The sequence below is a fragment of the Phalangium opilio genome, unplaced genomic scaffold (genome assembly GCF_054372755.1).
Source record: "Phalangium opilio isolate 3A_F unplaced genomic scaffold, DU_Popi_V2 ptg000537l_1, whole genome shotgun sequence".
NCBI lineage: Eukaryota > Metazoa > Arthropoda > Arachnida > Opiliones > Phalangiidae > Phalangium > Phalangium opilio.
This window is the reverse complement of record NW_028324243.1, coordinates 232,746-259,433: the sequence shown is the minus strand read 5'-3', so window position 1 is coordinate 259,433 and position 26,688 is coordinate 232,746. Positions and strand designations below refer to the sequence as shown.

Here is a 26,688-nt window from a genome sequence, read left to right as displayed (position 1 = left end):
AGAGGAGCTCTCGTCAATGCGTTAGACAGAAAGAACTTTACACCATTGCATTTCGCATGCAAAAAAAACCATTTGGAGATCGTTAGACTCTTATTGGAAAATGGTGTCAATTATGACCCCATCACCGGTAATGATCCTCTATCAAGTCATACTGAAACGCCATTGAGACTTGCCGCTGATATGGGAAAAATTAAAATCGTGAATTTGATATTAGAATGGGGCAAGAAGAAAAAGAATAAGTATGAAAAAACTCTATTGCGCCTCGCCGCTTTTCATAGAAAAATTAAAGTCATGAAATTGATACGAGAAAGCGGTGGTAATTACGAGTTAAAGGATAAGGAGGATGAAGCACCAATGCACCTTGCCGCTTTAAATGGACACATTGAAGTCGTGAAATTGTTACTAGAAAGCGGTGCTAATCACGAGTTAAAGGATAAGGATGGTCAAACGCCAATGCACCTCGCCGCTTTGAATGGACAAATAGAAGTCGTGAAATTGCTACTAGAAAATGGTGCTAATTACGAGTTAAAGGATAAGGATGATCAAACGCCAATGCACCTCGCCGCTTTGAATGGACAAATTGAAGTCGTGAAATTGTTACTAGAAAGTGGTGCTAATTACGAGTTAAAGGATAAGGATGGTCAAACGCCAATGCACCTCGCCGCTTTGAATGGACAAATAGAAGTCGTGAAATTGCTACTAGAAAATGGTGCTAATTACGAGTTAAAGGAAAAGGATGATGAAGCGCCAATGCACCTTGCTGCTTTTAATGGACAAATTGAAGTCGTGAAATTGTTACTAGAAAGTGGTGCTAATTACGAGTTAAAGGATAGGGATAATCGAACGCCAATGCACCTCGCCGCTTTGAATGGACAAATTGAAGTCGTGAAATTGTTACTAGAAAGCGGTGCTAATTACGAGTTAAAGGATAAGAATGAACTAACGCCAATGTACCTCGCCGCTTTGAATGGAGAAATTGAAGTCCTGAAATTGTTACTTGAAAGCGGTGCTAACTACGAGTTAAAAGATAAGGATGATCAAACGCCAATGCACCTCGCCGCTTTGAATGGACACATTGAAGCCGTGAAATTGCTACTAGAAAGCGGTGCTAATTACGAGTTAAAAGATAAGGATGATCGCACGCCAATGCACCTCGTAGCTTTTCATGGACAAATTGAAGTCGTGAAATTTTTACTAGAAAGCGGTGCTAATTACGAGTTAAAAGATAAGAATGAACATGCGCCTATGCACCTCGCAGCTTTAAAAGGACAAATTGAAGTCGTGAAATTTTTACTAGAAAGCGGTGCTAATTTCGAGTTAAAAGATATGGATAATCAAACGCCAATGCACCTTGCCGCTTTTAATGGGCAAATTGAAGTCGTGAAATTGTTAATAGAAAGCGGTGCTAATTACGAGTTAAAGAATAAGAATGAACAAACGCCAATGCACCTCGCCGCTTTTAATGGGCATATTGAAGTCGTGAAATTGCTACTAGAAAGCGGTGCTAATTACGAGTTAAAGAATAAGAATGAACCAACGCCAATGCACCTCGCCGCTTTTAATGAAGAAATTGAAGTCCTGAAATTGTTACTTGAAAGCGGTGCTAACTACGAGTTAAAAGATAAGGATGATCACACGCCAATGCAAATAGCCGCTTTTAATGGACACATTGAAGCCGTGAAATTGCTACTAGAAAGCGGTGCTAACTACGAGTTAAAAGATAAGAATTATCACACGCCAATACACCTCGCCGCTTTTAATGGACACATTGAAGTCGTGAAATTGTTACTAGAAAGTGGTGCTAATTACGAGTTAAAGGATAAGAATGAACAAACGCCTATGCACCTCGCCGCTTTGAATGGACGCTTTGAAGTCGTGAAATTGTTACTAGAAAGCGGTGCTAATTACGACTTAAAGGGTAAGTATGATTATACGCCAATGCACCTCGCCGCTTTTAAAGGACAAATAGTAGTCGTGAAATTGCTACTAGAAAGTGGTGCTAATTACGAGTTAAAGAATAACGATGATCAAACACCATTGCACCTCGCCGCTTTGAATGGACAAATAGAAGTCGTGAAATTGCTACTAGAAAGTGGTGCTAATTACGAGTTAAAGGATAAGGATGATGAAGCGCCAATGCACCTTGCTGCTATTAATGGACAAGTTGAAGTCGTGAAATTGTTACTAGAAAGCGGTGCTAATTACGAGTTAAAGGATAAGAATGATCAAACGCCAATGCACCTCGCCGCTTTGAATGGAAAAATTGAAGTCCTGAAATTGTTACTTGAAAGCGGTGCTAACTACGAGTTAAAAGATAAGGATGATCACACGCCAATGCACATAGCCGCTTTTAATGGACACATTGAAGCCGTGAAATTGCTACTAGAAAGCGGTGCTAACTACGAGTTAAAAGATAAGAATTATCACACGCCAATACACCTCGCCGCTTTTAATGGACACATTGAAGTCGTGAAATTGTTACTAGAAAGTGGTGCTAATTACGAGTTAAAGGATAAGAATGAACAAACGCCTATGCACCTCGCCGCTTTGAATGGACGCTTTGAAGTCGTGAATTTGTTACTAGAAAGCGGTGCTAATTACGACTTAAAGGGTAAGTATGATTATACGCCAATGCACCTCGCCGCTTTTAAAGGACAAATAGTAGTCGTGAAATTGCTACTAGAAAGTGGTGCTAATTACGAGTTAAAGAATAACGATGATCAAACACCATTGCACCTCGCCGCTTTGAATGGACAAATAGAAGTCGTGAAATTGCTACTAGAAAGTGGTGCTAATTACGAGTTAAAGGATAAGGATGATGAAGCGCCAATGCACCTTGCTGCTATTAATGGACAAGTTGAAGTCGTGAAATTGTTACTAGAAAGCGGTGCTAATTACGAGTTAAATGATAAGAATGATCAAACGCCAATGCACCTCGCCGCTTTGAATGGAAAAATTGAAGTCATGAAATTGTTTCTAGATAGCGGTGCTAATTACGAGTTAAAGGATAAGAATGAACGAACGCCCATGCACCTTGCCGCTTTGAATGGACAAATTGAAGTCGTGAAATTTTTACTAGAAAGCGGTGTTAATTACGAGTTAAAGGATATGGATGATCAAACGCCAATGCACCTCGCCGCTCTTAATGGACAAATTGAAGTCGTGAAATTGTTACTAGAAAGCGGTGCTAATTACGAGTTAAAGGGTAAGGATGGTGAAACACCAATGCACCTCACCGCTTTAAATGGACAAATTGAAGTCGAGAAATTTTTACTAAAAAGCGGTGCTAATTACGAGTTAAAGGATATGGATGATCAAACGCCAATGCACCTCGCCGCTCTTAATGGACAAATTGAAGTCGTGAAATTGTTACTAGAAAGCGGTGCTAATTACGAGTTAAAGGGTAAGGATGGTGAAACACCAATGCACCTCGCCGCTTTAAATGGACAAATTGAAGTCGTGAAATTGTTACTAGATAGCGGTGCTAATTACGAGTTAAAGGATAAGAATGAACGAACGCCCATGCACCTTGCCGCTTTGAATGGACAAATTGAAGTCGTGAAATTGTTACTAGAAAGCGGTGCTAATTACGAGTTAAAGGGTAAGGATGGTGAAACACCAATGCACCTCGCCGCTTTGAATGGAAAAATTGAAGTCGTGAAATTATTACTAGATCGCTGCGCTAATATCGAGTTAAAGGATAAAAATGACCGTACGCCAATGCACTTCGCCGCTTTCAATGGACAAACGAAAGTCGTGAAATTGTTAATAGAGCACGGCGCTAACTACGAGTTAAATGATAAATATGATCGAACACCAATGCACCTCGCCGCTTTTAATGGACAAATTGAAGTCGTAAAATTTTTACTAAAAAGCGGTGCTAATTACGAGTTAAAGGATATGGATGATCAAACGCCAATGCACATCGCCGCTCTTAATGGACAAGTTGAAGTCGTGAAATTGTTACTAGAACGTGGCGCTAATTACGAGTTAAAGGATAAATATGATCGAACGCCATTGCACCTTGCCGCTGGTAAGGGTCACGTTGAAGTCGTGAATTTATTACTAGATAGCGGCGCTAATCACGAGTTAAGGGATAAGAATAACTGTACGCCAACACACATTGCCGCTGGTAATGGCCACGTTGAAGTCCTGAAATTCTTACTAGATCGCGGCGCTAATCACGAGTTAAGGGATAAGAATGATCACGCGCCATTGCACCTTGCCGCTGGTCAGGGCCACGTTGATGTCGTGAAATTGCTATTAGAACGCGGCGCTAATATCGAGTTAATGGATAGAAAAGTTCAAACGCCAATTCATCTCGCAGCTTTGAATGGACAAATTGAAGTCGTGAAATTGTTACTAGAAAGCGGTGCTAATTACGAGTTAAAGGGTATGGATGGTGAAACACCAATGCACCTCGCCGCTTTGAATGGAAAAATTGAAGTCGTAAAATTTTTACTAAAAAGCGGTGCTAATTACGAGTTAAAGGATATGGATGATCAAACGCCAATGCACATCGCCGCTCTTAATGGACAAATTGAAGTCGTGAAATTGTTACTGGAAAGCGGCGCTAATCACGAGGTAAAGGATAAGAATAACTGTACGCCAACACACATTGCCGCTGGTAAGGGCCACGTTGAAGTCGTGAAATTCTTACTAGATCGCGGCGCTAATCACGAGTTAAAGGATGAGTATGGCAGAACGCCAATGCACGTAGCCGCTTTTCATGGACAAGTTGAAGTCGTGAATTTATTACTAGAGAGCGGCGCTAATCACGAGTTAAGGGATAAGAATGATCACGCGCCATTGCACCTTGCCGCTGGTCAGGGCCACGTTGATGTCGTGAAATTGCTATTAGAACGCGGCGCTAATATCGAGTTAATGGATAAAAAAGTTCAAACGCCAATTCATCTCGCAGCTTTGAATGGACAAATTGAAGTCGTGAAATTGTTACTAGAAAGCGGTGCTAATTACGAGTTAAAGGGTATGGATGGTGAAACACCAATGCACCTCGCCGCTTTGAATGGAAAAATTGAAGTCGTAAAATTATTACTAGATCGCTGCGCTAATATCGAGTTAAAGGATAAAAATGACCATACGCCAGTGCACTTCGCCGCTTTCAATGGACAAACGAAAGTCGTGAAATTGTTAATAGAGCACGGCGCTAACTACGAGTTAAATGATAAATATGATCGAACGCCAATGCACCTCGCCGCTCTTAATGGACAAATTGAAGTCGTGAAATTGTTACTGGAAAGCGGCGCTAATCACGAGGTTAAGGATAAGAATAACTGTACGCCAACACACATTGCCGCTGGTAATGGCCACGTTGAAGTCGTGAAATTCTTACTAGATCGCGGCGCTAATCACGAGTTAAGGGATAAGAATGATCACGCGCCATTGCACCTTGCCGCTGGTCAGGGCCACGTTGATGTCGTGAAATTGCTATTAGAACGCGGCGCTAATATCGAGTTAATGGATAGAAAAGTTCAAACGCCAATTCATCTCGCAGCTTTGAATGGACAAATTGAAGTCGTGAAATTGTTACTAGAAAGCGGTGCTAATTACGAGTTAAAGGGTAAGGATGGTGAAACACCAATGCACCTCGCCGCTTTGAATGGAAAAATTGAAGTCGTGAAATTATTACTAGATCGCTGCGCTAATATCGAGTTAAAGGATAAAAATGACCGTACGCCAATGCACTTCGCCGCTTTCAATGGACAAACGAAAGTCGTGAAATTGTTAATAGAGCACGGCGCTAACTACGAGTTAAATGATAAATATGATCGAACGCCAATGCACCTCGCCGCTCTTAATGGACAAATTGAAGTCGTGAAATTGTTACTGGAAAGCGGCGCTAATCACGAGGTTAAGGATAAGAATAACTGTACGCCAACACACATTGCCGCTGGTAATGACCACGTTGAAGTCGTGAAATTCTTACTAGATCGCGGCGCTAATCACGAGTTAAGGGATAAGAATGATCACGCGCCATTGCACCTTGCCGCTGGTCAGGGCCACGTTGATGTCGTGAAATTGCTATTAGAACGCGGTGCTAATATCGAGTTAATGGATAGAAAAGTTCAAACGCCAATTCATCTCGCAGCTTTGAATGGACAAATTGAAGTAGTAAAACTCTTACTGGAACGCGACGCTAATCACGAGTTAAGGAATATCGATGGTGAAACGCCAATGATCCTTGCAGATAAAAAGGGCCACGTTGATGTCAAGAAATGTTTACAAGAACACAGAGCTATCCGAGTTAGAGAGTCACGAAGATGTACAGTCTGTTAATTAAGTCTTTGCACGTTACAGTTTTCGCAGATATTTACGATATTTCGAACACTTTGCAAGCTAGCGCCCTGAAATAAAATGCATTATTTTAGTTTTTCATTCATCTTTCAAATTTTACCCATTTCACCTTTGACCTTTGTCCATTGCAAACTTATACCAGAAACTGGATGTATCAAAATTAACAACTTTGCGCAAAACGCGGGAGGCTAGATAACCCCAGACTCAGTCTAGCTATGCTAAATGTTTTTAGCATTTAGACTATCCCCTCTGACGTAGTTTTCTGAATGGAATTGTCGAATTTGTCGGTTTTAAGGACGCTCAATCAGCGCATATGCCATGTTAATACTAGTTAAATCTTTATCGGAAATTAAGCTTTGTATTTCCTTGTATGATTTACCAACGGAACAATTAGTTTCAAAAGCCTCGTGTTTTATCAGATTTTCTCTTTGTGAAACTTAAGGTTGATTTAAGGGGTCCACAGATTACTGAGAAAGTGCCGTATGTTTGTCTAATATCCTTCCACTCTATTCAACAAACATCTTTACTTTTATATTTTTGGAATCATTGCGGTATCCGCACATTGATCCGAATTCCCAATGGACAGAAATTCCATTCAATCGAATGTGGAACTAATGTTCTTAAAACATTGATTCAATATAAATAGTAGTGCTAATCACCGGATTATGGGATCTTGTATCATGTTCTTTCTTTTGAACATGCGTGATCAATGTTTAAGGTGACACACCGGGGACGGAAGTAACTGAATCATTAGTGTCGGAAAAGTAATATGTTCTGTATTCGAGTTGGGTAAGGTCAGTTCAGTTTAAGTTAGGGTAATCTAGGCTATGTTATATCTGGCTTGAATAATCTAGTTTTGGTTATGCTAGGGTAGAATAATTTAGTTCTTATGTAGAATTATCATGAGCGGCTAAATTCAGCACATGTTTTTGTTGCTATCAACAACGTAAATTGAGACCTTGTAAAAAACATTACTAAAATGGATAGGATTTCACACCAAAATTATCCTAGTATTTCGAAATTACTGCTAATGAGCTTGTTTATTGCCACCTTTCCACGATTTTGCTACCTCATAAAGACGCTCTTTTAGCCACTCGTGGATAACCTAGGTTGGTTTAGTTAGGTTATGGTTGGTTAGCTCAAATTACAATAGGTTATGTTACACATTGTGAAATAATTAATTTTAAAATAATGAATGATAAGGAGCTTTAGTTAGCGTATGCCAGCTAAATCTAGAAAAATATAAAATATTTGGCGCTATCTTTGCTTGATAGTTCTTCCCTTCTAAGATATTGAAGGTTTTGATCAAACTTTAGAGACAAGTTCAACGGCTTTCTTCATTACCTTTATTGACTTAGAAATAAGTACATTTTATTCGTCTTAATTACCATGCAAGCCTAATATCTAATAAACTGTTTCGAAGTACGGCTTGTTTTACTTCACCCGAAAAGTTTTATAATCCTTAATCTCTTCCATGAATGATTCTATTATTGCGTCCCCGAGTTTAATGCTTTTAAATCAAGTGATGACCGCACTTTTTCGTAAACCGCTAGGTGCGGGGTTTCGGTTGAATGGGACCTCACCATTAGAGTTAGGTCCAATGGGATTTCCGACAAATGCGAGGAAATTCCAAAGTATTGTTGTTTCTCTAGCAACCCAATTTACCAAATGTTCTAAATTTGAAACTGAGTTCCAATTAATAAACTATAATATTTTAAATTTCATTTCTATCCAATTTTGAAAAACTATTTGCAACTTAAAATTTCAAACCCTATAACTCAAATTATTTAGATTTGGGCAATGGATTTGTTATCGTGAAATTAGAATTTCTGCTTTTCAACCATGCATACACTTTTGCAATTACAGTCCTGCACAACCACTAATTTTAATTTAAATCTTAATTGTTTTATTAATACGATAGCAGCCTTAAATTCAACTAAACAAATAAATAAAATAATTGAAAATATGAAAATTATGGCATGATAAGATGTTAAATTTGTTATTTGAAAATCTAAAATATTTCCAAAGTTTAAAATGAAATCGGGAAATTGACTGGGTGATGACGCCCTGACTGTTTTGTTCTTTACATAGACAGTTTTTAAAACTTTGACTAAACATCAAAGTTTTTCATTTCATTATTAAGTTCAAGGCTCAATAAGTTCCGCGTGCGCTGTCGTATCTAAGCACGAGGTGACGTCATAGCTGTGTCATTTTCTTCAGGATGTGCCAAAGATTTTTAAACACTTTTTATTACAAGTATTTTTAAATATAGTACATCAAAGGCTTTCTTTTTAACTTTGTTGAAAAAAATATTTTTCAATACAAAATTGAATGATTGATTTATAGTTTAAGGCAGGGTTTAAGGTAAACGTGGTTAACTAATGGTGCGACACAAATATAAATTAAATGTCCTTATTTCAAAGAAGGGAAAAAATTAATGAAATTTAATATAGACAATATTGATTGAAATTAAATTTTAAAAATATTAAATTATTGTTTAGAAATATGGTTTATTCGAAAATATTAAGTGGAAATTTGCGTTGATCATAATTTTAAATTTAAATGTCCTGATATAAATTTTGTTGCTGGAAAAAAATAAGTTTTCTTAAGATGCTCGTCTTGACACTGTTGAAACTGCGCGTGTTCGCGTCATATAACATAAACACCTTAAACAAAAACATGATGAGAACAACAGTGGGGAGAATAAACTGTGAAGGTGGCGTAGCGAAAAAACATTTGTTTTACAAACAGTTCGAACGATAAGCCAGAACTAGGATCTCGCTAATAAGGATAGATTCATAGAACGCAAATTTATAAATGTTATCTTGGCTCGATACTCCAGTCACATAATGTGGTGTAAGACGTCATCGAACCTAACCAGAAACGAAACAGAGTGACAGTACCTTTTATCGTTTTCGAAACAAAGGGAGATGACAGCCTTGTCCGGCCCAATGTCCTTTCAACCCTGCTACAACAACCCAGTCGCGGCCTGGAGGTAATATCGTGACTGTATCAAGATATTAGCTCGAGCTACAAACCGCTACATTTTTCCATGTATTGGGCCCACCGTAGTATCATTACAGGGAGGAACCCTTACACTGCATAAACAAGGTTTATCAAACAAGTGCCGTTCGGTAAGTTAATCACCATTATATAAGACTTATTCGCCATTTACGAGGCTCACATCATCTGTTTGCAAAATTCCTTATGAGCCGTTTCAATTCTAGGTCACGAGCCCTTTCAATTCAAGGTCACGAACCGTTTCAATTCAAGATCGGGAGCCGTTTCGATTCAGAATCGGGAGCCGTTTCGATTCAAGATCGGGAGCCGTTGCGATTCAGAATCGGGAGCCGTTTCGATTCGAGATCGGGAGCCGTTTCGATTCGAGATCGGGAGCCGTTTCGATTCGAGATCGGGAGCCGTTTCGATTCAAGATTGGGAGCCGTTTCGATTCAAGGTCGGGAGCCCAACCTAACAGAATTACCCTCCAAAGGAGATGGCGCTGTTAGAATTCGTGTATGGGAAAGATTTCAGTACTACGTCACAAGCACCAGTTTCACTGTCGCCACTGTTAAATGAGGTGAGATTTAGTTTTAAAATTTTTATGACAGTAATTTGATTAGGCCTAAAAAATGGGACAATCAAGCCGTTCTGGTCCATGTAAAACGAGGTGCATCAAAGTGAGGAACTAATCTATTTGGGAGAAAGACTTTATATTACAGAAACCTTACGCGACGAAACCCTTCGACAAATAAATGTGGCTCGTACTTCTGCGAAGAAGGTCAAGCAACATGTACACTGGTCCCAAATAACAACGGACATATCGGAATTGATCAAGCCATGTCAAGAAAGGCAGCTCGCCAACTTACACACAATGTACCGAATGCACACACTTGAAGTGAATCAACCTCGAGCCCACAAAACTCTCAATCGAATGGCTTGACAGAGAGAATCGTTCAATCCTTGGCAAGAAAGACGTGTGAAGACGGCCTTGACATAAAAAAGTAATAATATAGTATGGAGCGAAATCTTCAAGCCAACTGCCGTCACCGGCGGAATTGCAGATGGGACGAAGAATCGAGGTTACTCTCTCAAAACAACCACAGAATCATTGGAACCGCAACAAATCGAAATAATCTCTATCCAATCTCGAGAATTATCCACCCAGAAATCTTTTGGTAAAATCGTTTTGTATCCATTATATTTGATTGTTAAAAAAATCGATTATTCATTTATTTGAAGACAATGGAGGATAGATAGTGTCAAGTTCAAGGTTCAATGAAAGGGGTCAGACGGATAAAGCCACAAAGCCAAACTCCTACAAGATCAAAACTGAAAATGGAATTATAGCCTTCTTCGTGGTCCACTCCATCAATTTCTACCCCTACCGCAATACGTAACGTCGGAAATCCAGAGGCAAACAACTCCCGAGGACGAAAAAGCTAAAGAAGAAGATATCGTGGCAGTCACTCGCGGTGGGAACAAGACCCTACGACATAACGCAAGATGTAAATCCGGAGAAATTGTAGCGACATACACGACAACTACGACACAGTTCATGGACACAACCTATGGGAAGTACAGCCCAACCTGCCAAGTCACAAACTCTCACCTTACTTCAGGAATTAAACACCGACACCGGCAATTTGGGAGCCAAGCCAACATTCGCAGTTCAAGTCAGTTAAAAACAATCGGAGCGTCCCGTTCGAACCACTAAACCACCTGACATACTACAAATAAGACTAAAGACAATCATTTAGCTTAAAATATTGAAAACTTCGAATGAATCCTGGAACAAATTTGAAACTAAAAATACAGAAATAATGAATAGGAGGAATATGAGGAATTGTTTCAAAGGTGTTTTTGATATAATAATGGTATGGGTATCCAAAATAATTGTGGTAAATGGATAAATTGAATTTAACTAATTGTTGATATATGGAAAACTATCTCGTCATATGACGTATCCTTGGCTCGCCATTAGGCGCTTCTTTCTTAATCATTCTTGCTTTTTTTATATTTTATGACCTGTTTTTTCTACTTGATACTTAACCATTCTTAATTATTTACAACGTCTTAACTAATATCCATTATTTCTATTGGGGCAACTGGTTTATAACTCGGTGTTTTTATCTAATCATAATTAATACATTAATCATTGCCAATATTTTGCAATTAAAATACAATTTGCAACCTATCAGATTAAATTTAAATCTTGATTACTTAGAATTATATTTAAACAATAATTTATATAATTGAAAACGTGATTATTATGTCCTTATAAAAATTTGGTTTTGTTGTTTGTAAATCGAAAATATTTCGAAAATTTAAAATGAAAGAGGGAAACCTAATGTGTGATGACGTCATAACTGTTTAGTGCAAAATATATATTTAGCTTGTCACTGGTATTTTTTCGGTCTTTTACTAATAATAGATGCCTTGGTTTCTATTATTAGGTCAAGGCTGCATGGAAAGTGTCACGTGCGATGCCCTGCCTAAGCACAAGTTGACGTCATAACAGTGTCAAAGATTTTTAAAGCGCAATTTTTTTATAAAAGACATTTTTCTAAGTATATATTAATACATACATACATCAAGGGTTTTTGAAAATATATTTTAATACAATGCTTATTCTTTATATGCTACTCCCTTTAAAATTAAACTCGTTATCAAATATAAAAATGATCATACATTCATTTTATAATTGAAAATATTAATTAAATTTTATAAAGTATAGAGTTGCATAGAAATTAAACACTGAATTCATTTAATTGTTTTTATTTCAATACGGTTTACGTGAAACTATTAATGTGAAATTTAAACTTGAATCCTAAATATATTCTTAGCGTCCTGATATTACCCATCAAGGAGAGGTATTACCCTGGACGTGTCTGTGTGTCTGTTACCGCCTTAGCAGTTGGCAAATAGGAGTAAATATGTTGATTACAATTTCTGGAAAGTGTTGGAAGGTAACAGAAATTCGGAAAATTCAATTTCATTACGTTTCCTATTTTATACCGTTTTCTCTTGGCATGGAGTAATTTTATGGTAGTGAGAATAAACGTTTTCCTTAAAAAGTCTTACATCGCAGCTATGTCTCCTTGAATACTATGTCATGGATTGCTAGCAGTTAATGAAAAACGCCATTAATTAACGCTCTCAATGAAATATTTTATTTTTCCTTTTTTTGTGGGGTTTCAATACAAATTGGGTTCATAGGTCCGCAGCAAGGATGCGATTAATCTGGTTTCAGTATGTGTGTAAGCAGGGAAGGAAATGAGGTTTACTTGTGAGGTGACGGAAGAGGTGTAGGGGTCAAGTCATCACCGGCGGACACGGGGCAGTCGGCACCTATAGGATAGGATCGCCGACATGTGTCGTATTCCCTCAAACTTTGCCGCCTAGAAGCTTGGCTTACAGGAGTGCGACACACTCCCGGCCAATGAAATAAGTTAATGTTGGTATGGTTTAGAATAAAACGTAATCTCCTACAAAAAAATTTGTTTTTCTTCAAATATTTTCTTGATATGACCCATGGTGAGGCAAATCCAAATTGGTATAACCTCCAAGAAGTAATGTGGCCTAGAACTTGTCCATCTAGTTTCTAGCAAAAATCCTATCTATAAAAAAGACCTATTATAATTAAGTTAAATTTCGAATGAATTTAAAAGCTATTAGATTATGTTTTAAAAATCCTGTTGGTGGTTTTATTATCTATCCGTGTTATTTAAGGTATTTTATAAAAAATAATAGAATTTGCTCTATTTTTATACGAAGAGGTTGAAGGTCAATCATAAAAACTTTGGTCTCAAAATGTTAAAAAACAAATTTTTTGTTAAATATGAAAAATCAGTATTGAAATGAAAGCGGATCCAAATGGTCACAAGTTAAGACGCAAGAGACAATTTAGAGAAATGAACATAGAACCAGAAGTGAGATGAGGCTAGAAGTGAAGGGCTCTAGCATTGGAAGTAGATCCTGGCACTAGTGAACAAATAGACCCTAAAATAAAAAAAAAACAAGCTGGGCAGTCAAAAGCTGAGAGGAGCAACCGCCACGAAAGGGGGGATGAAAAGGGAGGGCAATTCGGTTCAGTTCAGTTCTTTGACCAATGAAATACGTTATTTTTCACCTCCCGACTCCCGAGTCCCACTCCCAATTTCCCAAATCATAATATCGTCTGCTCGACCAAAATCCAAACATTAGGCTTAAGCTTGTTGATTTAGCGATCTTTACTTAATGCCAAGTTTACCCTCGTAATATTGTATATTATATTTGAGATATTTTGTAAATGGGGAAGTAAATCTATATATAAGTCAAGACACGTTAACAATATAATTAATTTGATGTTTTACCATAATATTTACCACCTCGATTCCATCGAAGTAAAGGTTGTCTGCACAAATTCCCACAAACCCACCATCAAGCATCAACCAAAGACAAAAAACAGTGCTGTGTTATGTTCAGCACTGAATATTGTAAGCTGCGTTCAGGAATATTAACCATAAATGTCAACGCCGTATACTATTAGACTTCGGTTTTCTCGATTACAGTTGACTGAACGCAGCTTAAGGAACCAATCAGGTTCGTCATACGGGTTGTCTTTCCCCAGCAAGCTCTGCGGCTACTGGAAAAACCGTTGGGATTTTTGAACGATTAGTTTTAAGCGCGTATTTGAGGGTTTTATGCTGCTTCAATCACGCCTACACTTGAGAGAGAAAAATTGGTTCCAAAAAAATTTCTTACCCCTTTCCCCTCAACCTAAAGCGGCGAAACACGGACGCTGGTGCTTGAATCTAGTTCGGCCGTCTACCACCGCGAGCGTCTCACGTTTTGGAGGGGAAATTCTGAAACCGCCACCAGAGGGCGTGTTGGTGTGTTATCAAGAATATTCACTTTCGCCGAGTGAAGAATTTGGTTTGCTCAGTACTTCTAGTCTAGTCTCATCTCACTTCTGATAGAACAAATGAGCAAGTAAGTGTCGTCAATCATACAATTGCAATATAAATTATATTCAACCTGCTTATAATTCAGATGCCAATACATAGTGATCTTTAATTGGAAGTAAATAATTGGTACACAAAGAAAGTAAACTTGTTATAAAATTCTGGGATCGTAAGTTTCCGTTGAAATGACAAAATTACAACCATAAAGAGATATCAGAAAAAGCGAATCTGCTCGGGGAAAACAGACTTCAAGTATGATAATGGTTTGATGGAAAATTACTATCGTGACTTGAAAACTGTCCGTAATGATTTGCTCAAGTTTTAGATATATTTAAATAATTTTTAATTATGATTTGCCTCGCTTTAATTTAAATATATATCTAATTTCTATTGCTTCTAAATTTTACATATTTATTTATAATCTTTTCTTAATATAGGCCTTGAGCTCTTTGCACAGAAATCTTTATCGATGGTGTTAGTCCATAACATTTTTCATTTAGTTAGGTAGCCCGAACCGTAGATCGTTGAGAAGAATCCACTAATAACAAGTTGCTAAGTATGTCAGGTAACGCGAATCTGGGATCGAATTTGCTAGCATTTCTACTTTCGCATACGGGATACGCTGTGATAATCAATGCGTTTATATATTGTAGCAAACATTTTATTTGGTTAAATAATAGTTCATACAAAACCAATTGTTTTTAGAACCCTTCCTTTTTAATACGAAATATAGTAGCCCTGAAGTTAATAGGTAGTATAGCTTGGGAAATACAAAAAGTCTAAGGTTATTCCACTCGTTCTCAAATCTCTTTGCTAAATAGCTTTCATAGAAAGGTCAAAGGATTAACCCCAATTCGTTATAGCCCATCGTTCACCTCTCATAGTGTAAGGGTTGCCAGAGTTCAGCACACCCCTTATCCATTTTACATTTTACCTTTACTTTATTTATCAATACAAAAGGAGCCATACCTATAGCCTAGAATTCAATAGAGTATATTTGCATGCTTTTATAAACCATCGTCGATGCCAGTGTCAGGCCGATGCCATTATTAGAATAGATATAGAAAACCGCGAAGATATAATTATATCGTCAACCGTGAAAGTGCGCGAGTGAACCAAGTTTTAACCGAGCATCATCCTCCCTTCAGTGACTGGGAAATATCGTTTGGTCCCATCACGTGACCCCAACTTAAAATCTCCGAGAGAGAAAGTTGTCCTCTATAATAGAAGAAGGACCCATAAGACAGAACAGATCGAGAAGTCTTCCAGGAGAGTTCGACAAGGTTCTCTAGTCTCACCATGAGACCCCACTCTCTAAAATAGCTAAGTCAAGTAGCGGAGAATAGATCCAGGAACTTAGAAACTTTAACATCATATCCAAAAAGTCAAGATGATGTCTAAGGAACCTCTTTAAGCCTCAGCGCTGGTCGCCGAATTACAAGTTCCCGAAGTCACCTTGAACCAACTGATGGAAGTCACCCGTCACGCCGCCTCAACTTGAATCATCAGCGGCGTATCCCATGCGTATAAAAGTATAGCCTGTTAGGACGGTTTTGAAGTATATTTTATGTCGCGATACCTTATTATGTATAGTAGTAGTTCATTCTTATAGATATAACTCATTAGTATTTAAATGTTATTTGTTAATTTGTATATAGTTAAGTTCATTATATTAAACTAGACTTGTGGTATGGCCAAACCTTTTGTCCTTTTTAGTAAACCCTAGTTTGATCCTATTTAAAATCATAGTAGTAGTAGTAATGGCAACGTCTCGCAGCAATAGAACTGTGTTGGTAGACATGGACGTTACAATATATAAAAAACATAACAAATTAATAACATTTATTTAAACTGAAGTTGAAAACCTAGAAAAACCTCTACTTATCGAATGAAAAAGTGACCGTAATCTGTAAGGGGTAGTATTTTAGACATCAAAGGCTTCGCATTCCGAAAAAGAAATACATCGTCGATGGGGTCAAAGGGAAGTGATTCCGATTTGCTCGAAAACTGTCACGTCTTTTACGAACCTCATTTTGACCTAAAAGATTTGTCACCTTTAAAGATCTAGAGTTTCGGCTATAACGCTTCCAGTCAGATAATAAAAATTATGTCCATGTTTAATTGTAAAGTAGTTGTACGGGTGTGGAGATTCCAAAACAATGCAATTTACACCTCTTGAATGCAGATGTGCTACTATTTTGTGGCCAGTGGTTTTTATAGGAGATTGTTATTGACTATATTGGAGAGTGGAAAAGAAAAATATTGTTAACCTGCTATCACATATGCCTTACACTTTAAAATTGACATTAATGGTTAATTTTTATCTTGACCTCCTAGTGCAACTGCACCGGAGAGCGTGGAAAGTTTCTAATTTATGTCGAATAACATTCAAAATAGTCATTATAAAGGTTGGAAACGTTTAATTTCAAATATGGTACTAAAGATACTTGAGTGCAAATAACCCCTTAATAATCTCAATAAGTCTACGTCGATAGGGTATTTTCTACAAGCTTGGTGGAGAGAGTGAGTTGGGGTTGAAATCTCTAAACCGATGGCGTAGATTCCGTAACATCATCAACAGCATCCTCGGCCTTTACGGTAACGAAACGTCTCACCTAAATATTATGGGTAGACAGTGGCGAAAATGTCAATACCTGGCAGACCTTTTTTATTCCCTACCAAATACTGGGGTGTGCGCAAGGTATTCAGGAAGGCTTTCATTGCCGCACATGGCTAATCGACAATTCTACTCAATCCCAGTTTCTCCTTCAAGCTACAAGCCCATTTACTTTATGAAAGCCTTTCCTGCGTCAGGTTGAGTCTCCTGGTTTCCGATTTGCCAGAAATAAAGGCAACCTTTATTATCTCTATACATTCCAAAAAAGAAGAATATCATAGTAGATCTTGCCTCAAATCTGATTTATGCCTATACTATACGCCATAACGGCACACGCGTATTTATGGAGAGTTATCGGGTTATGAGGCTCTTATAATATCGAAAACTCTATTATCTTGCCGACAAAGTGTTGTCATCGGTTTATGTCGTAACGTAAGTATGACAATTTATTACGTCCTTAACGTTAAGGTGGATGCATTTTAACGTAGCAGGCTCGCAAAAATTTCGTTTCTTTCAAGCTACATGACTTTTCCATGAATATAAAAAAATCTCTTGAAATATGGTCTATGTCACGTCATACGTCAAAAATGTGAAGTAGATGCAGAAAATAATCTGGTTCAAATTTCGTACTTTTGATTAGAAAGATTATTCGAATTTCGTGAACCATTTGAAATCGAAACTCAAAATATTGATTTTAACTGAAGAATCAAGGGTTTTTGGCCATCACAATTAACCTCGTTTGCGGTTTTACATCGAATATTTCAAAATTCTTGGAAAAAATGGGCGCTAAGATGCGACAGAGAAGCTTTACGACTTCTAGTTCTCTCAATATATAATGTTTGTGATGAGTTTTCAGGATTTATCAATTTAAAAAATTATATAGGAGCGTGCATCGCCGTTTGAAGAAGCCGATTTCTAGGAAAGAAAACCTTTTAGCCTCCATCTGCGCTCATACTTATACAAAACTGTACGAGTAATTAACTTTTACAAGTTGAAAATGTTTTCCCATAATGTTTCGTATAAACGCAGAAAATACCCATTTAAAATATGAAGATACAAATAGAGTGTCAAAACAAACCAGCAGATAATAGCTTCCAAAAGTCCATTACCTCTTAATGTTTCTTCCATTTGCCTAGGTTGGTATTATGCAAAATTTCTAGCAATACATATTTTACAATTTATGAAAATGATGGCCCACAAGTATAGAAACGGTTCGATATGCTTGGACCAGATGACAAAAATTTAATCCTACTCACTCCAACCACACGAATTAAATCAATAGGTAGTTTTCAGTTTGTTAAATAAAAATGTTAGGAAAAACGTGTCTTTAGTATTTTAATCTTAGTGTTTAATTTTTGTAGCCCTGAGCCACTATAAAATTAAATTTGCTTTCAATTAAAATCATGGGTGTAAATTCTCCCATTTCAAATCTTTCGGCGAGTTATCTTCTTAGTTGTATATAATTTCAACCTGTTTTTCATGTCCCCACAGAGCGTTGGCTACCCCCATACTTTCGATCGAAATTGTTATACCTGCAACGAAAGGACGGACCAATCTGTTTCTCAAAGGGAGGATCCTTCGAAGTTCCTGTAAAGATTGTTTCCCCGTTCCACAAGGTAAGACTAGCATAGCTTTGCCCACGTACACTTCGTCTGATTGGTTCCTGGTTTTCTCATCGTGAACTTGGTACGAAGGAGATTGGTTAGCACGCTAACTTTTGAATCTGATACATCATCGTGTTTTGTAACTCATTTCCACGGAACCAAATATGAATGTTATAAAACTGAAATTATTCCGCCTTAAGTCGTTGCGAAGAGTAACACTCAACAGTTATTTAGTATAAAAGTAGTTTATGGTTCTGAAGCGGCGAAGAGTTTTAGCACTGCATTTCATTTCGCACCAAAGATAGTAATTTATACGTTTTCCATTTCGATTATATTGATACATTTTCCAGAATTTACACTTTTTTGTCTCCAGAATATATTTTCTACAGATATCAGTTTCGAGTTTCCTAAAATAGCAAATGGAAGAATCGTACAATTCCAGTATGCCCTACAACTTAACTGTCGCATTTGAACATCAGGTAAAAATTCTCTAGCTCGATTAAAAAATAGCGTTTGGTTTGGAAAATCATTTAATTTACCAAATATGTTAGCGCCCTACTTTTAGATGTTTACGTTTAAGCGATGTCTGACATTTTAATTTTATTTCCATTACACTTTCTCATTGTTCTCGCATTTTCTGCATTTAACTATTGATTTAATCAAAAGGAGATGATCTAAAAGGACATAGCTTTCCAGCCTAGGAATGAGGGTGTTGTGTGTCAGGTTATCTCTAACGAACGTCTCATCTCGAGTGTTCCTAAAACTTGATATCCCAAGGCTAGGCCGAATGTATTTACTGTAGAGTAAATGGTAGTTGAACACCCAAAGTTTTTCTCTACTAACTTTTTTTCTCGGCGCCAACTAACATCAGCCGCTTAAAGCTGGGTCTCACTAAAAAAAAATCCACTAAAAAACGCAAACACCGTGCACTCCCCCGCCTGTTTTACTTCACTCTCCACCGCTGTGGAGCGCTGCTTCAAAAGCTCGTTCTCGGTCGTGGCCGATATTTTAAAAAATTTTCTCTCCATTCACGCGAGCTCCGTTGGGAACTTTAAAAAGCTTAACGTCAGAACTTTCAGACACAGAGGCTACGGCAAAAAATCTTACATAGGAACTTGGTGTAAGATTATTCTACTTGTGATTTAATTTACATCGTCATTTGCCAAATTTTGGACCCCAATAAAAATTTATTTTTTGACAGGGTAACCTAAAAAATAAGATATTCTTCTGAGGAGCCGGACGTTCAGGATTTTAAAATTTTGAGGTTGAGAGATTTTAAAGTGAGATTTCGGGAATTTTGGAGCTCGAGGTGAGATTTCAGGATTTTTAGATTTTGAGGAGAGATTTCGAGATTTTTACATTTTGAAGTGAGATTTTGGAATATTTAGATATTGATAAGAGATTTCTTGATTTCTACATTTTCAAGTGAGATTTCGGGATTTTTAGATCTTAGGGAGAAATTTTGGAATTTTTAGATTTCAGGGAGAAATTTTGGGATGTTTAGATCTTAGGGAGAAATTTCGGGATTTTTAGATCTTGAAAAGATAATTTATGATTATTAGATTTTGAAGTTAGATTTTGGAATCTCGTGATTTTAAAGACACTTCTGAGTTCTAACGAACCTTTTAGAAGAGAACCGATTTTGAGAAACGTCCGACCCCTCGTGTATTCGTCTGAAAGACCTGGTTTCGTTACTTCAGTTGTTTTCAAAAAAAAAGCGTTCATTTCCCGCTTTCAAAATTGAGTATAAAGAAGATATCTTCAAATAAAATTGTTAAAACTTGTGTATAGGCGTTCCTAAAACTAACCGTCGCACTTCTCGAATTATTAACAAAATTTAGAAAAATGGCTGTGAAGCTTAACTTCGTTTCAATAAAAATTCCTAAAATATAAAAAGATCAGAAAAATCGCGGCACAAAGAACAGTGCTCAACACCAACTGGCAATATCTTCTAAGTAATTAGATGGTTTAATTTTAACAAGTTTACTACAGCAAAGCTTGAATTTCACGCTGAGTGTTGGAATCAGATTATCAGACACAATATTAACGTTTGTAAATATATGTTATTTAGTTTCTGGACCGTCATGCCAATAACTTCTTGACGTTGCCTTACGATCCGTACTATGAGATGGGATTTGCATATGCTCGTTACTTACTTTTGAGCCTAAAAAATGTGAAGTACGCACAGGTTACAATTTGATATTTTCTTGTACATTTTGAACATTTCGCTTTCCTATTTCAGACTTGTATTTATGAGCAATAAAGATGTCGAAACTCGCTTGAGGGAGATCAATGTTACGAAATGGTTTTCAAGTCACTTAAAACATAGCTTTGCTATTACAAATGGTGTAAGTTGAAGATGAAATGCCAGTAGCATATTCTCGCATTTAAATAACGAATTCTTAACATTATTTAGTATCAAAATTAGTGGTTGGTAATTAATTCAAAATATACATTAGATATCACGATATTGAGACACTTTAGTACATATTCTCTGTTCCTGATTTTTAAAGAAATCATCCCTTACAAAAATCTTCTTTATAATAAAACATGTCACAAAGAATTAATTTTAAGTTAATTTTACTTTTCAAAAGTAAAAGTTCGTATAAGCCGTGATGTTGATTATCTCCTTGTGGTATAAGTAAAAGTTCCGACTGCCAGCTTATATTCCCTGTAAATCTAAACATCACGATTTTAATTACGCGTATTTTATTTTTAATCTAATTTATCCCTTGCATAAACACCACACGGATTATTAAAGGCACAAAAAATAGGTAAATATAACAAGATGGCCCCGGCCATATTACGCTTTGGTGCTTGGCATGTAATTAAAATAAATTTCTATCCAACGGGATGGGACATTTACTATAAATGGCTTTCTTAATGCAAAATTGATACTTGTAGTATAATATGTGACTGGAAATAAAATTATTCAATGATTGTACTCATATACAAATATACAACCACCGCCTAGAATTAGCCCCACAGCAATATTTTTACTTCAGAGTTGATACAATAGATATAAAATATACTGCTAAAAGCAAAAGCGCATAGATCAGAAAGTGAAGAATATTAAACCTTTCCAGCCTTTAGCAACGGTATTCGTGTAAAATGAGAAGCAAGGGGGGATACAAATGGGTGGTTGGTGAGCCTCGTTTTCAACTACCAATCGAATCAGAGATATATTAGGTCATCGTTAATGTCACGTGACAAGCGGAAAGTAGTTCGCGATGGTAGCGGCTCCTGGGGATGGTGGGAATACTATTGAGAAATCGGCTGCTTAACTAGGCTTAACGGTTGTTCTTTAGCGCTCTTTCGGTTCAATCGTCGTGGAATTTTCAAGTTTCGTTAAATTGAATTTTGATATTGTTTTTCATGCACCTTTAAGTTTTCCGTCTTTATCAATCAGGAAAAAGTGATCCTTTTCGTAGCTTTCTAAAATGTTTGCTAAATTCAAATCTGACATTTTGACAAATGTGCCGATTCCCGACTACCTAAGTGACTAGATTATATTAAGCCTTTGAATTAAACTATAGCAGACGACAAGAAAATAAAGAAATAAGTGAACTATATTTTCGAGCCAACTTACGCATGTACCTTGTGTAAAACTACGCGAAAGTAACTCTCCGCCGCGGCATAAGACCAACTCTTCCCGTCGCTCTGTAAGGGGGACGGAAATCTTGAATCGACTATGGGGGAACTCATTTTTCACGTTGCGGTTTAGGCTTCTCGTTCTTCACTTTCTGGTTTTCTATGCGCTTTTGCTAAAAGGGAGAATTATTCGTCTGTAAATTTCACTTTGAAACGAATGAAGTTTGAACGACTTTCTTTAAAGTCCATCGGTGGACTGGGGGCCTTGCGTCCTTTTATGAAATTTCCGATTGCAGTGTCGGTGCTTTATTATAAGTAAAGTAACTTAGTGTTGATCTTGAAGTTTCATCTGGAACACTCTTTATGAAGGACTCCAAGTCGAATATGGGTCTCTTTATCTAGGATCTTAAGCTTAATGTGGGTCTCTTTTTCTATGATCCCAAGCCTAATGTGGGTCTCTTTTTCTAGGATCCCAAGCCTTATGTGGGTCTCTTTTTCTAGGATCCGATCCCCTTGCGTCCTTTTATGAAAATTCCGATTGCAGTGTCGGTGCTTTATTATAAGTAAAGTAACTTAGTGTTGATCTTTTAGTTTCATCTGGAACACTTTTTATGGAGGGCTCCAAGTCGAATATGGGTCTCTTTATCTAGGATCTTAAGCTTAATGTGGGTCTCTTTTTCTAGGATCCCAAGCCTAATGTGGGTCTCTTTTACAGCTTCTTATGGTGCTGGGCGCTATAGCGGGTAAACGCATAAACACCAAAAAAGGCGGGCTTTTGCACGACAAAAAGGGGAAAAAAGAGGGGCGAAAAGGGAGAAAAGAGGGAAAAAAATTGTCCGTTTATAAGCTTATACCTTTTGTCTGCCAAAAGAAGGCAAGCACAAAAACAAAAATGTAAATAATCACGATTACGAAATACAATGAATGTATGTTAAACTTGTTTTGCTTTGGCCATATTAATGCAAAGTTAAGACCATAATAAAACTAGTTTAACATGCATTCAGTCCGTTTCATTATCGTGATTATTTACATTTTTGGTACCTAAATTGACTCCAAGCGCCGCACTTTACAAAGACTACTCTCCTCATCCTGTAATTAACTGCAAAAATTCAGAGAAAAATTATCCCGGAAACAAAGTAGCTACTAGAAAACTGTTAGTCTTTATTTTATGAAGATTTGAACTAACATTATAGCAACACCAATGTTCTAAAACAAAGCTTTCTAAATTTCGCGCCAAAGAGTAGATTTTCGCGCCATCTACGTGTCGCTGTTGGAAGTAAAATATCCAGTGGTTACCGCCCATGTCAATGGGCGGGGCTTTACATTTCCCCACTAAAACTTAGCATTTCATTCACCGCCCCATGAGAAATCTTTCTCTTCATCGGTTAGTGAATTTAAACTAATAGCAATGTTTGCATCTAAATTGAGCTGCGTGAAATCCACTCTGTCCAGCATAATATTGAAGAACAACATCACGCTGTCTCTCTTACCACATTGAAATCTATTTTTATCATTCTTGATAGGGCTTTCAGTTCAGTTTTTCCTCGCTTCCTTCTTCCTGTTGTCTTTTCTGACGTGACTTAAGATATTTTCACTGGGTTCTATGTGCTTTTGTAAGGCTGATTCGTAATTTGTACTTCCCATTAGTGATTTACGGAATGTTTTTTTTATTCAAAATGCACTAGTTTGTACGTGGGAGCTGTAATGCAACACAGTTTATCAATGAGAATATATATTTTCGAAGCTGTAAGGCTATTTCAGCCCAAGCTCGTCACTTGAAACTTGAAAGGAACCAAAAAAAAACGCCCTTGTGCATTTCTTGAACTGATTTTTTTAGTTAGCCCCAAGTTTGTTTTACGTCAGTGCAGGTTAGCGTCGGAAGGTTATCTTCCCTGTTTACGAGTAGTAACCTAGTAGGACAGCTATGCAATGCTTGGAAAACCCTCCTCCTCCTCCTGCTGGGCAAGAACAAACTACCACGAATTCATTGCTGTCACTCAGGTCCAATTTAACCTTGTGCGGCTCTTCCCGATAATCCTGAATTTTGAAGAACTAGAGCTTCAATATAACTTAGTTAAAAATTCTTTTGATTTTCCAGAAACGCCAAAGCTATTAATATGATTTTTTCTTAGTTTTTGTTCTTCTTGTATTAAGCAATTCTTCCCATTTCCAATATAGTCCATGATTTTGTCAAGAGAGAGAGCAACAGGTACTAAACAAAGCGAAAACAGTATTACCAATTTTTATAATCTTCATGTTATGACCAAGGCTTAAGTGTTTACAGTCTAATTTGGTTAATATTAGGGTAATTAAGTTTTCAACACTTACCATTTTTGACCAAATTCTCTCCTGAAAATTGTGGTTCATCCATTCCAAGAAATTTCGAGTACTTATTTTCATTTGGCACTAAATTATAAGTTTAAACGTCACATACTCTGCCGTTGTTACTATGCTATAGACCTGCCATTATTTGTCTCCTTTAGATCAAGCTTCGCGTTTTCTCCGCACGGTGGCACTAGTGAAACTTTTCGTTACAAATCAGTCTGGGAAATAAGGATATTTTTTAAATTAGTCCTTGGGACCAGAGACCAGTCTGGGAAATAGCAGATTTTTTCTGGTCCAAAACCAGTTTATTAATTGCTTGGACTAGTTTTTTAATTCTAAAAGTGGGGGTTACTGGTCCTCGGGACCAGTTTATTAATTGCAAATCTATAGGAGAACAAAGGTGGGGATCAGTCCTGAGACCAGTTTATTATTTCAGACACTAGGGGGTCACTGGTCCCAAGGACTAGTTTAAAAAATATCCTTATTTCCCAGCCTGCGGCAGAGACCCCCCTCCCCCCTAGTGTCCGAAATAATAAAATGGTCCCCGGACTGGTCCCCGCCATTGTTCTCCTAGTTATTTTAAGGAACTTCAATTATAATACTAGGAAACTGAACTTGGAATTGTCCCCGCCATTGTTCACCTAGGTTTAGTGATGCCGTATATAAAATACACCCTTTTGAAATAGGGCGGCTCCCGAAAAAATTATTTTAAACATAGCCCACTCGATTCGCACTCACGGACGCGCGTGATCGAGTGGGCTATGTTTTAAGGAACTTCAATTATAATACTAGGAAACTGAATTTGTATTTTGGACTAGAAACTTTTAGCCGCGTTGTTCAGTTTTATCATGGTAGGAAGCGTTCCCAGTTAATTAAAAAAATATATGACAAATTTTAATCGACTTTACAATTCAAATCTGTAATTTGACTAGAAAATTCTATTAAGTTAACGTCCTTATTTTAACCAAACGTATTTTCAAAGTTAAATTAATAGTAATTTGCCACACGTTGTTAAATTTATGGTTAATTAAAAAATATTTGAAAAATTTTGATCGAGTTTACAATTCAACTCTGCAATTAGATTAGAAAATTGAAAGCGCTACCTACCTAATAATTTTTACCAATGTAATTTAAGTCAATGAAACATATTTATATAAAGTTAAATAATTATAAGTCGCTAGGGGAGTTGCCTATCCTCTAAGTGTGAAAACAAACTTTCCCACGTGTATCCTTTATCCATGTAATTGTTTTGCCTTTTTATATTTAAAAGAAACATAATATCTTACTCATGTCATAACGATTGAAATTATTTATTTAAAGACTAATGATTTCGAACGTAAACATTTTCTAGCTCACATTATTAATTTGAGTTCACAGAGATTTGAAAATTTAAAAAAATTCAACCAAGTCCAAAAGGAATTATTAAATTCATATTTTCAGATATTAGGTTCATATATTTTAAGATGAAATTTTATGTTGTCCAGCATTAGTTGAAAATTAAGCCAACCTACGAATTTAATTAATACGATCATAATCAGATTCATTCACCATTACCGTTAGTAGAAAAACATGTTAATGTTAGTTAATTTAGCCATGCATAGATTCATCGTGAATGTCTGTAAAAAACCAGTGGTTTTGTAAACGTTGTATTAAACAATGCTTACCTTTACACAATGGTGTTTTTACGTTCATCTTTTCATTACTGAATGTCCTAGTTGTCATAATCAGATTGATTCACCATTAATGTTAGTAGGAATACTCCTTACGTATTCATAATAGTGTTACATATTACAGGCTTCATATTTCTTTACTGAATGTCTTAGACAGCTAGACTCCAGATTGAATCACCTTTAATGTTAAACCCGTTGTTGTGGTTTCGACAACGACATTTGAATGGTAAATAAGCAATACTGTTGTAATCAGAATGGTTTTTGAGGATATAAATAGGTCTGTAATTCTAATGATTCTAAGTGTTAAGGAGACTCGGACTCAACGACGCTAAGCCTTTGCTTGCTTACTTCTAGACCTCCCTTTGGCCACAATACACGATCAATTTATACATAATTGTTGTTAAAGGATTTGCGCACCAAGATGAAGTTTATTTAGTTATATGTTCATTTTAAAATTAATTGAACTAGATCAAATATTGAATAGATTACCCCTCTGGCTCGAGCCGCTCGACATAATAATAACACGGTAAAAACAAGTTGGGAAAACCAAAATATTACCTCTCCGAGGAGGACTACTTACAAACTTACTTACCCAGATATGGAAATGTTTCTTTTTTTAA

At 36.9% G+C, this 26,688-nt stretch overlaps 2 long non-coding RNA genes across 2 annotated transcripts in view; one reads left to right on the top strand and one right to left on the bottom strand.

Moving 5' to 3' along the window:
* LOC149588658 (uncharacterized) overlaps window positions 1-26,688 on the top strand; it is a 422,944-nt gene that overhangs the window by 352,765 nt on the left and 43,491 nt on the right. The window lies entirely within an intron of this gene.
* LOC149588659 (uncharacterized) lies at window positions 25,693-26,586 on the bottom strand. Its single transcript, XR_016379776.1, has 2 exons — window positions 26,063-26,586; window positions 25,693-25,905 (listed from the first exon to the last, which is right to left on the bottom strand). It is a non-coding gene; the product is annotated as an uncharacterized LOC149588659 (long non-coding RNA).